The sequence below is a fragment of the Nicotiana attenuata genome, unplaced genomic scaffold (assembly GCF_001879085.1).
Source record: "Nicotiana attenuata strain UT unplaced genomic scaffold, NIATTr2, whole genome shotgun sequence".
In the NCBI taxonomy this organism is placed as follows: Eukaryota; Viridiplantae; Streptophyta; class Magnoliopsida; order Solanales; family Solanaceae; genus Nicotiana; species Nicotiana attenuata.
Genome location: NW_017670345.1, coordinates 898,791 through 910,587, shown reverse-complemented (window position 1 = coordinate 910,587; position 11,797 = coordinate 898,791).

Below are 11,797 nucleotides of genomic sequence, written 5' to 3'. Positions count from 1 at the left end.
ATATATGTATAAAACTGACTAACTCCGCAGTCAAATATTAATAATTATCTAGTAAATTTCTTAATACAAGTATATGGTTTAGTCATAAGCTACTGGGTTTATGAGAGCCTATGGGCTAAAGGTTAATTAGGTCCGCTGCTGCCCTGTGGAGATGTGTCCGAGTTGACCCGAACATCACCGTTACGAAGAGATAACTACTCAAGTGTGTGAAATACCAATTTCTGATACATATTGCCAAAAATGTAAAATGTTATTTTTGTTTTTAGGCAGTTTTCTTCAGGCTCAACATGAGTCATGACAGAGTAGTGCTCAGTTTGATGAAAGTAGGGTTACAGAAAATAATACAAAAACATGCATGTATTTATGGAAGAAGAACATGTTTTGAAAATGGTGCACCCCTTGTCACCCGGGGTGACTCACCCCTACCTTAAAACTGTGGACTATATTTGCCGTAAATTAAACCACTTTCTTCCACTTGGAGTATCTTCTATTTTTTGTTTTCTTTCATTTTCTATATTTAGTTTGACGTTCAAAAGACCGATATTATTATCGTCATTTCCAAAATTCAAAGTACAGTTCATGTTCTATCCTATATCTATCTATGTATGTATCTATCTATATCTATATCTATATCTATATTATTATAAAAATACGAATTAATATTCTAAATATTAAACGACTAAAATATTCCCGTAATATTAACTGACTTTTATATCCTTTAATACATTAATTATTTCATTAACAAGTTGGACAAAGTTGTAATATTAACCTCTTCCTAATAAGAATTTGTATGAAATTCTAAAACCAACAAGGTTCAACGCTTAGCTAGAATGTCCTACTCCTACCTATTCTTGAAGTTCTAAATCATAGCAATTCCATGTTGGTAAAGGACATTGAACTCAGTTCTAACTATATAAAGAGTTTCGTTGCCTCATTGAATTTTTGTACAATCGCATCAATTCATTCATTCACGCACGAAATTTGAGCTTTCCAGAGGTAAATTAATTTTTGTCCCTTAGCCATCTTTATTTAGATATGAAGAGCTTACGAGTCACAGAATTTTAAGCCCAAAAACAATTCTCCCTCCGCTTGCTTACTCAGTAGGAAGTTCCAATTTCAAAGAAAAGCCGAGGCAATTATCCAAAATAGTTCCAAGCAACCGGAATCAAAAACTTTTCGGTGTGTTTGTATTTTGCAACAAAAGTAAATAAAGAATACAATTCCCAATACCGAATTGTATTAGACCGAACATATTCTCTCGCGCATACACACATTAACATATTGATAATAAGACTTTAATTTGGTCATGACAGATGTATTGGGAAAAATTGTATTTATATATATATGGTGACGTGTCATGACACGTAGACTGGTCAAACAGTCAAAGAATTAAGGTAGGTTAACAGATACGAGCAACAACAGATACGAGCAACAACAGATACGAACAAGTTAAATGGAAAAGGCACGAGCAGTCATACAAGTAATTCAACGCTCGTACCTATTCAAGACATTTAAAGGTCAAAGATCGTGAAGAGTCAAAGGAATGAATCTGACAGCAAAAAAGAGCCCAGATACAACATTTAATGAGTATTAAATACTGGAAACGTTAGAGAATATGTATTTAATGTATATGATTGCATAACGTAACATTTAAAGTCATTAATTACCCATAATTGTCTTATTATGACAAAGGTAAAGTCTGTATTCCCAAAATGGCTATAAAAGGGAAAATCACAAACAACTGTAAGCACGAAAAATACACTATTGGAATATACTTTGATTTATTTGCTTTCTGATCATATTATTCACAAATTTCTTTCTTTATATACTTTTTTCCGATTATCAGTAACCCGTGTTCTTCTAAATTCAAGCTTTGACCTAAAATCTAATTTTTGGTTAAACAAATTGGTTCCGTTACCGGGAATCTGATAATCAATTATATCTCAGCTTGATTTTCTTTGTGGAATCAACTATGTCGAACAACAATGACAATATCCAAGGAAACCCAATCAATCAGCAAAATCAGGGAGATCCGCAAAATGATCAAACCCCACGAGACTTACCACGACAATCTCGTGAAGGCGCTCCTGAAGGATCTCACACAGAAGAACGAGGTCAATTTGAAAATGCTAAAGCTATGGATGATGCCTTACAAAAACTTATCGCTACTCAGGTCAACAAAGCTTTACAAGCTTTTGTTAGTCAATTACCTGCTGCTCCACCCACACCTACTCCAAATAACAATATTTTGGAGAACCTTCGTTCTGGACTGGTTAATTCAGGCAGCGGTGGAACCCCCAGTGAAACACAGGAGAGAGACCCAGGTAATCCAATTAATTCTGATTTGTAAAATCTAGTGCTAACATTGCAGAAACAGCTTAGGGAGCAAAACGACCGCATAGAACAAATACCCGGAGTACCACCCCTGATCAAGGGAGTAGATATAAATAAATATTCTCAACAGCCATGGAAGCCAAGTGCCGCCCCTCTCCCAATTCCAAAGAAGTTCAAGATGCCTGATATTCCAAAGTATGATGGGACAACAGACCCACGAGATCATGTTACCACATTTACAACAGGAGTCAAGGGCAATGATTTGACTAAGCAGGAGATTGAATTAGTCTTGGTCAAAAAATTCGGTGAAACACTCACTAAGGGGGCACTAACATGGTATTCTCTCTTACCTGAAAATTCTATAAATTCTTTTGCTGAGCTTGCAGATTTATTTATCAAAGCACACTCGGGAGCTCAAAAAGTTGAAAAAAGAATGGAGGATATTTTTCAAAATCAAGCAAGGAGATTCAGAGCTGCTCAGAGAATTCGTGGATAGATTTCAACGGGAAAGAATGACATTGCCACGAGTACCTGACAATTGGGCAGCCATAGCCTTCACCAGCAATTTGAATGAGAAGAGTTCAGAAGCCACGAGGCGATTCAAGGAAAGCCTTCGAGAATTCCCAGCAACAACATGGAATGATGTCTACAACAGATACAGTACAAAGATGAGGATTGAAGAAGACATTATTTTACGACATAAAATAGAAGAAAAAGTAAGCTCAAGGCGTGTGGAAAATGAAAAGAGATCAGGTAAAAACAGGTACGAGCCTAACATGGGACCTACGGGAAAGGACTCACGGTCAAGGCAAGATAATCAAAGGTACGATCACAAACCTAGAAATAGGGAATCAGGCTCTTCATCAAGGTTCGGGAATGATCGGAACACATGCGGGTCACGAGACGATGATGGAAGTCTAAAGGCAAGGTTCGGTGGTTACAACTTCAACGTAAGCACCTCTGAACTCTTAGATGTATTAAGAAGCATGGGAGATAAGGTACGGTGGCCAAAGGAAATGCGATCGAATCCAAACAGACGAAACCCTGATCATTGGTGCGAATTTCATAACGATCACGGGCATAAAACAGCAGATTGCAGGTTTCTGCAAGGTGAAGTTGATCATTTGCTAAAACAAGGGTATCTCACTGAGTTATTCAGTGAGAAAGGTAAACAAGCATACATGAAGAACATGCAAGAGCCTCCAAAACCACCTTCATCCAAGAGAACTGTCAACGTTATAAGTGGGGGTGAAGAGATCAACGATGTATCATATAAAAAGGTTTCAAAAGTAAAAATTACCTATGGGAAGCGGCCTCGACATGTACTGGAAGAGGAGACTATTATATTTAACGACGCAGACGCCGAGGGACTCTTAACTCCGCATAACGACGCACTGGTAATATCTTTACTTGTACATAACACTAACGTGAAATGAGTTTTGGTTGATCCAGGTAGTTCTGTAAATATTATTTTAATACGAGTATTGCGCGAGATGCAAGCGGAGGATAAATTGATTCCAAAAGCACATACTTTGTCGGGATTTGACAACTCTAGTGTTGTAACGAAAGGGGAAGCAATACTTACTACATTCGCAGAAGGCGTCTTAAAGATACCAAATTTCAAGTCGTAGATATGGAAATGGCTTACAACATGATTCTTGGGAGGCCATGGATTCATGACATGGATGCTGTTCCTTCAGCCTTACATCAAGTTATTAAATTTCCATCTCCATGGGGAATACGTCAAATCAGAGGCGATCAATAAACATCTAGGAACATCAATTCCGTTGCAGATTCAACTGTTAAGGGTGAAGATAAATAGCAATTACAGAATTTAGGTGAGGGTAACACGGTGTCAACCTCACCTGAACAAAAGCAAACGAATGTGGATTCGAGACCTGATACCATTCAAGAACCGGAGGAGAACGAGAACATCAAAACAACGATAGAAGAGCTAGAGGCCGTGGTGTTATTTATACATTGGCCCGAGAGAAAAATGTACATAGGAGCTAATCTTAGCCCGGAGGTAAAACGTAAATTGATTGAATTATTAAAAGCTAATGCAGATTGTTTTGCTTGATCCCATTCTGACATGACAGGGATACCACCGGAAGTCATGACCCGTAAATTGAATGAAGATCCATCATATCCTCCCGTCAAGCAAAAGAAAAGAAAGCAAGGAACTTTCAAGAACAAGGTGATTCAAGAAGAAGTTCAAAAATTGCTAAAAATTGGTTCAATTCGTGAGGTAAAATATCCTAACTGGTTAGCTAATACTGTTGTGGTTCCTAAGAAGAACGGTAAGTGGCGAGTCTGTGTAGATTACACAGACCTTAATAAAGCCTGTCCAAAAGATTCTTTTCCTTTACCGCACATAGATCAATTAATTGATGCTACTGCAGGGCATGAGCTATTAAATTTTTTAGATGCATATTCAGGCTATAATCAAATCAAGATGGATCCAGGAGATGAAGAAAAAACTTCTTTCATAACAGACAGGGGAACATACTGTTATAAGGTAATGCCCTTTGGTCTTAAGAATGCAGGTGCAACCTATCAGAGGTTAGTTACCCAAATGTTTCAAGAACATTTAGGTAAAACCATGGAGGTATATACAGATGATATGCTAGTTAAGACTCAACATTCGGAAGATCATATATCGCACCTGTCTGACACGTTTAAAATTTTACGAAAATATAATATGAAGTTGAATCCAGAAAAATGTGCATTTGGTGTAGCATCAGGTAAGTTTTTAGGTTTTCTTGTTTCTAACCGTGGTATTGAAGTGAATCCTGCACAGATTAAAGCCATTGAAGAAATCCCTGATATACTTTCAAACAAAAAAGAGGTTCAAAGACTAACAACAACAACCGCAGCTTTGGGAAGGTTCATTTCTAAATCATCGGAAAAATGTTTCAAATTCTTCTCGGCTCTTAAGAAGCAGGATCATTTTGAATGGGATGAGGAGTGTCAACAAGCATTTAGGAATTTGAAAACATACTTGTCAAATCCACCTTTGCTAGCAAAACCAAAGGCTGGGGAGAAACTTTTCATCTACCTTGCTGTTTCAGAAGTTGCGGTAAGCGCGATTTTGGTTCGAGAAGAGCAGGGTAAACAATCTCCTATCTATTATGTTAGTAAATCTTTGTTAGATGCAGAGACACAGTATCCACAATTGGAAAAACTAGCACTTGCTCTAATCATGGCATCTAGGAAGTTAAGACCATATTTTCAATGCCATCCCATTGTTGTAGTGACTGCATACCCCCTACGTAATATATTGCATAAACATGAATTGTCAGGGAGGTTAGCTAAATAGGCCATAGAGCTAAGTGAATATGAAATCATGTACCTACCTAGAATAGCAATAAAATCCCAGATATTAGCTGATTTCGTGGCTGACTTTATCCAAGGGATGCAATTAGAAGCAGAAAAAGAAGTACAAGTACTTAATGGGGCTAATCCAGGAACATGGACCTTATTTACTGATGGCTCATCTAACGTAAAAGGTGCAGGATTAGGAATTGTTTTAGTACCACCTACGGGTGAAACTATTAGGCAAGCTATTAAATGTCATTCCGTAACTAACAATGAAGCGGAGTATGAAGCTGTGATTGCAGGTCTAGAATTGGCACGAGAACTTGGTATAAATCAAGTAGTGATCAAAAGTGATTCGCAACTCGTGGTTAATCAAATGCTGGGGACTTACACAGCAAGGGAAGCAAGGATGCAACAGTACTTGGAAAAGGTACGGGAACTGAAAAAGCAATTCCAAACTTGGAAGGTCATACAAATATCAAGGGATGAAAATGTTGAAGCAGATGCCTTAGCTAATCTTGCATCCGCAGCTGATGTAGCAAATGATGCGAACGCTTCAGTTATACATTTATTTCATTCAGTTTTCGAACCTGATAAGAATGAGGTAAATTTTAATAATTTAACTTGGGATTGGAGAAACGAAATTGTCGCTTTTTTACAGTATGGTACCGTCCCTGATGACAAGAAACAATAGCATGCACTTCGAAAAAAGGCTACTCGTTACTGTTTAAAACAGGGGAATCTTTATCGTAAACTGTTCGGTGGTCCCTTAGCAAGATGCCTTGGACCTTCTCAAACGGAGTATGTAATGAGGGAAATACATGAAGGGCATTGCGGGAATCACGCAGGAGGAAGATCACTGGTGAGAACCTTGATTAGAGCAGGGTACTACTGGCCTAAAATGGAAGAAGAAGCGAAAAGTTTCGTAGCTAAATGTGATAAATGTCAAAGGTATGCTAACAACATGCATAGACTTGCGGAATTGTTACATCCGATCATAGCACCATGGCTATTCATGAAGTGGGGAATGGATATCGTGGGTCCATTACCACAAGCAAAAGGACAGGTAAAATTTTTGCTCGTACTTACTGATTATTTCACTAAATGGGTAGAGGCAGGAGCATTTAAACAGGTACGAGAAAAGGAGGTCAAGGACTTCATTTGGCGTAATATCATCTGCCGATTCGGTGTACCAAAAGAAATCGTATGTGACAATGGTCCTCAATTTATCGGAGCTCAAGTCACAGAGTTTTTTCAAAGTTGGCAAATAAAGAGGATTACGTCTACACCTTATCATCCAGTGGGTAATGGACAAGCAGAATCAACAAACAAAGTCATCATTAATAATTTAAAGAAATGATTAGAGGAGTCAAAGGGTAATTGGCCTGAAGTGTTACCCGGAGTTTTGTGGGCATATCGCACAACAACAAAAACGAGCACAGGTGAGACACCATTTTCTTTGGTTTATGGAGCTGAGGCACTAATCCCAGTTGAAATAGGAGAACCAAGTACGAGATTCTCACAAGCAGCACAAAAGTCTAATGATGAAGAGATGCGGGTCAATTTGGATTTATTGGAAGGCAGGAGAGAAACTGCGCTAATAAGAATGGCCGCACAAAAACAAGTGATCGAACGTTATTACAACAGGAAAGCACGTCTGAGATACTTCAAAATTAGGGACTTCGTGCTTAAAAAGGTTTTTCAATCTACGAAGGCAGCCAACGCGGGCAAACTAAGTCCAACCTGGGAAGGACCCTACAGAATTCGTGATATTGCAGGAAAATGAGCGTATGAGTTGGAGACAATGGACAGGAAGGTGCTTCCTTCACATTGGAATGCAGTTCATTTGAAGAGATATTACTTCTAAGGAAAAACCCACGGTCAGGTATCACCATGTTAAATTATATTTTTTTTCTGAATTGTTAAAATTTTACTAACGATTTTAGATTATAGGCAAAACGCTAACCTGTACTAAATGATGAGTCACGACCTGTAAGGCAAAATGGAATAAACTAAAATTCCTAGCCCAGAGTTACAATTATTCTGATAGAAGTATACACGGGTTAAGCAGTCTTCATCTATAATCGCACCCCCGAGTCCCGTATGTATTTCCTTTTCAGGAAAAGGACCAGGTGAAGGAAACTACCAAGTGCTCGAGGCTTCATACTTCAACACTCAAACACTTGGGGGACTACATAATATATACAGTCATGTGTATAAAAAAGGCAAAGAAGATTTAGAAAATCAAGCCTAGAAGAATCAAGTGCGGAGTGAAAGTTACGAAGTCATGGCATCATAGTATTATTTCCCATAAGAACAATGGCACTCATCATAGTATTCTTTCCCATAAGAACAATGGAGTCATCTCTCAAACTCTTCCTATTGTTTTGGAGCTAAAGGGACTATGTACTAAAACGGGTTATAAGGGAAAACCCCGTATCTATTGTTCTTCTTTTGTATAAATCTGTTACAAGGAAAACAGTTACGAGAAAGTTATAGATGTAATTCAAATACATGTAAAGTATTATTCAAAACTTGTCAAAGTTCAGAAATAAAAATTTGTCAAAGTTATTACAAAAAACATGTGTGTTCCTATTTCTTTTATCGTATGATCACACCATTATGAAGTTGAGACGTCTTCTTCATTAAGTATCAAAATATAAAAGGGCCCTCTTTTATAAGACTCATGTTATTTAGTCATGGGATTAACAGAAGCATTTTTTCAAAGAACAAAAATGCAGACTATTCTTTAAGTCCTTGAAAATAAAAAGGCAAGAATAGAACAGACGGAAGTTTAATGATAATAAAAACTTCTTAATATTTAAAACTAAAGACTAAGTACAAACTTAGTCATCGAGTTGTTTATACAAAATGCCCCATAACAAGACTTGGGGACTTGTACTTATAAAAATCAACCCTCAAGTGATAGCCAAGGGTTTGATTACAAAAACTCTCAAATGAATCCAAGAACTTTAAACACAGTTTTCCAAATAGGTACCTGCAAAAAGGAAATTTAAAAACATATGTAAATTTTTTCACTAAGAGGAAAGGACTGAAGAAGGATCATCAGCGGGCTCAACTAGAACAACATCGCCAACAGAAGCGGGTTGATTTTCAACCATTGGAATATCAATAGACGAAGTTTCAACTTGACTTGCAACAAGGGGCACGGGTGAGCTTGAAGAGGGTGCATCACCCGAGGCAATTTTAGCGTTCATGGGGATTTCAACTGCAGAAGTTTCAGCCAAGGGAGCCTCACTCACCGGAACTTCACCCACGGGAACATCAACTCCGGGAACTTCAGCTTCGAAAACTTCAATCACGGGTGAAGGGAAGTCCAGTGGTTGTTGAGGTTTTCAATAGTCTCCATCACCTTAGCTAACTCTGACTCCAGATTAATGTTTTCTTGGCTAGCTTCAACTAAGGCATCACGACGGGAGTTCAGAAAAGCCCAGCTTACATCAACTGCAACCTTATCTTCAAGAAGCTCATAATCTCTTTCCCAAGTAGCAATTTCATTTTTGAGACCTTCATTTTCATTCAGGGCTGAGTTGTAAGAGGCTTGGAGAGACGCATGAGATTTTTCCAAGGCCTGCACCTTGTCTTCAGAAGTTCGCAGATCTTCTTGTGTCTGAGTCAAATTCTGTATCAAATCTCCACCATAAACTTCTTTATGACTTAAAAGAGCTCTCAGCTCTCTAATCTCTTCACTTGCCTTAGATAATTGTTCTGAGAAAGAAGACTCGAGACACTCTCTTTCTTTCTCTGCCTGACTTGAAGAAGCCTTGACAACCGCAAGCTCTGAAGTTAATGCTCTTATCTGCTGTTCCAGGTTATTCTTGTTCTCTTGCAAATCTTCTATAATAATTTGAGCACTATCAAATTGTTCCTTCCAATTACCTGCTTCCAACTGAAAGTCACGAGCTTCCCTCTCTGAATCAAGAATAGCCTTTTCAGAGTCACGTGCCACCTTTTTTAATAAAGAAATTCTGCTCATCATCTCTGTACCAATAAGGTTGGCCTGAAAATGATAAGGAAAGAATAATTAGAATTCTAGAAAAATTCTGACAAATAAAGAAAGAAGGGACATACCTTCAAGGTGGAATAAACTATGTCGTTCATCAGAGTCAGACAACTATGGCTATTCAGTTTTTCTTTCTCAATAGGGCCTATTAAAGGTTCAAGCCAAACATCCGCCTGACCGGATTTTCTCAAAAGGCTGTTGTTAGCAGGCACTTCGATAGTCACGCTCCTCATAGCAATCCTTCTACTTGTAGAACCCACTTCTGTATTATGGACAGTAGAAGGAGGAGCGGTAGAAGAAGTAAAAACAGCAGAAGGAAGAGAAGGAACTGAAGATATGGGAGTTGAAGAGGAAGATAGGGGAGGTTCATCCAAAACAGGTCCTAACTCACCACTCTCAAAACCACTAACGAAAAGCTGGTTAATCGACTCATAAGTGTCACGAGGGGTGGCTACGTCATCATCAGAGACAAGATTAACAGGCCCGGTAGGAGAAAGATGATGAGAAACTTCAGCTTCGTCAGAGACGATACGTCTACGAACTCTTGGCCTTGTCACCAAGGAACCATCCTCCTCTTCTTCGTCGGAGCTATCATCGTCTGTGGTTTTTCTTTTCAGAAGAATATCCTGAGCGCTTTCTAAGGAAAGTTGGGTTCCTAAACGAGAGGCCGCAACTGCTTCAGCAGTAACACCTCGAATAGCAAAACTTGACAAAGAGAAGGTTGAAAGTTAAAGCAATAAAGGGAAAAAATTTTACATATGAGAAAGACAAAAACTCATACCGTGAGTCTTTACTTTCCAACCATGACGATTGGAAATAAATTTTCAAGACCTAGCCTCCATAGGCGCGATCTTCAACAATTTATCTACCCAACCACGAAATTTGGGAATGTTCTCCACAACTCCCATGGTTGCTAAAAAAAAAAGAGGGAAACAAAAGTTAAAGAAGTTGATAAACTCGAAAGAAAGAGGTACGAGAGAGATGAGAGACTTAGTGCAAAGTTCCACTTCTCAGGGAAGGGAACGTTTTGTTCACCCACTAAACCAACTGTGGGGGCAGCAACAAATCGGGCATACCATCCACGATCCTTATCATCTTCTGGGCTCACCAAAATCATCTTACTCCTAGCCAATAAGGTGAAGACGCCATTACGAAAAAGTCTAGGGGAATATAGATGAATTAGGTGAGGGAAGGTGAAATTAATGTCTGGAAAATTGGCCAGATACCTTAAACAAGCAATAGCCCTCCATACCAGTGGGCCAATCTGTGCTAAACAAACTTTGAAGAAACGACAGAAATCGAGAATTACTGGGTCGATAGCTAGTTTAAACCCAAGAGTAAAAGGGTATGTGTAAACGAAAGAGAGTCCAGTCATATATGAAGTAATCCTTTGATTTGGATTGGGGATTACAATGGGAAAATCGTTACTCCAGTGACAATCTTTGCGAACTATGGGAGCTAAAATCTCTGTAATCATAGTGGGGTAAGCATCGGTACGATCTAGACCAGAAACTTGGGTTTGAAGTAATTGTCTATCGTGGTGAAAAGATAAATTGTTAGGGACTATCTCTTCTACCAAGGGCTCCTGTAATGGTTCAGAGGCCTCCCTGCTCTTAGAAGATATTTTTGGGTAAAAGAACCTCTAGTTCAAGAGGAAGAACCAGGGCTAGGAGAAGGCATGGCAGAACCGCCACCACAAGAGGATCCTAAGCTACAAACTCTCCCACCCCTTTTTATGTCTAACAGGGGCATTAGGAAAATTGTCTAAAATAGGAACTCTCTTAGGGTTAGGATTCGAAGAAGACATGATGAGGAAGAAGAAGAAGTAAACAGAGATTTGCACAGTTCAAATGTTCGAGAAAAAGAGTTTTGTGTGGTAAAAATTAAAAGGTAAAACTGTATTTATAGGCAACCGTCAAAAAGTCAAAACGCAGTAATGGAAGGGTTACAATAATGGTAATTCGTACTTCATGAACAGTGGAGCCGAAAAGAAAGCCCGAGAAAGTGTTGTAAAACCGTGGAACCAATAAGAAGATGACACGTGTCTAAAGCATTAAATGGAAGTGATAATTGAAGCGTCAACTCTGTCAGAGCATTAATGGTGACAAAAATTCTCCTTTA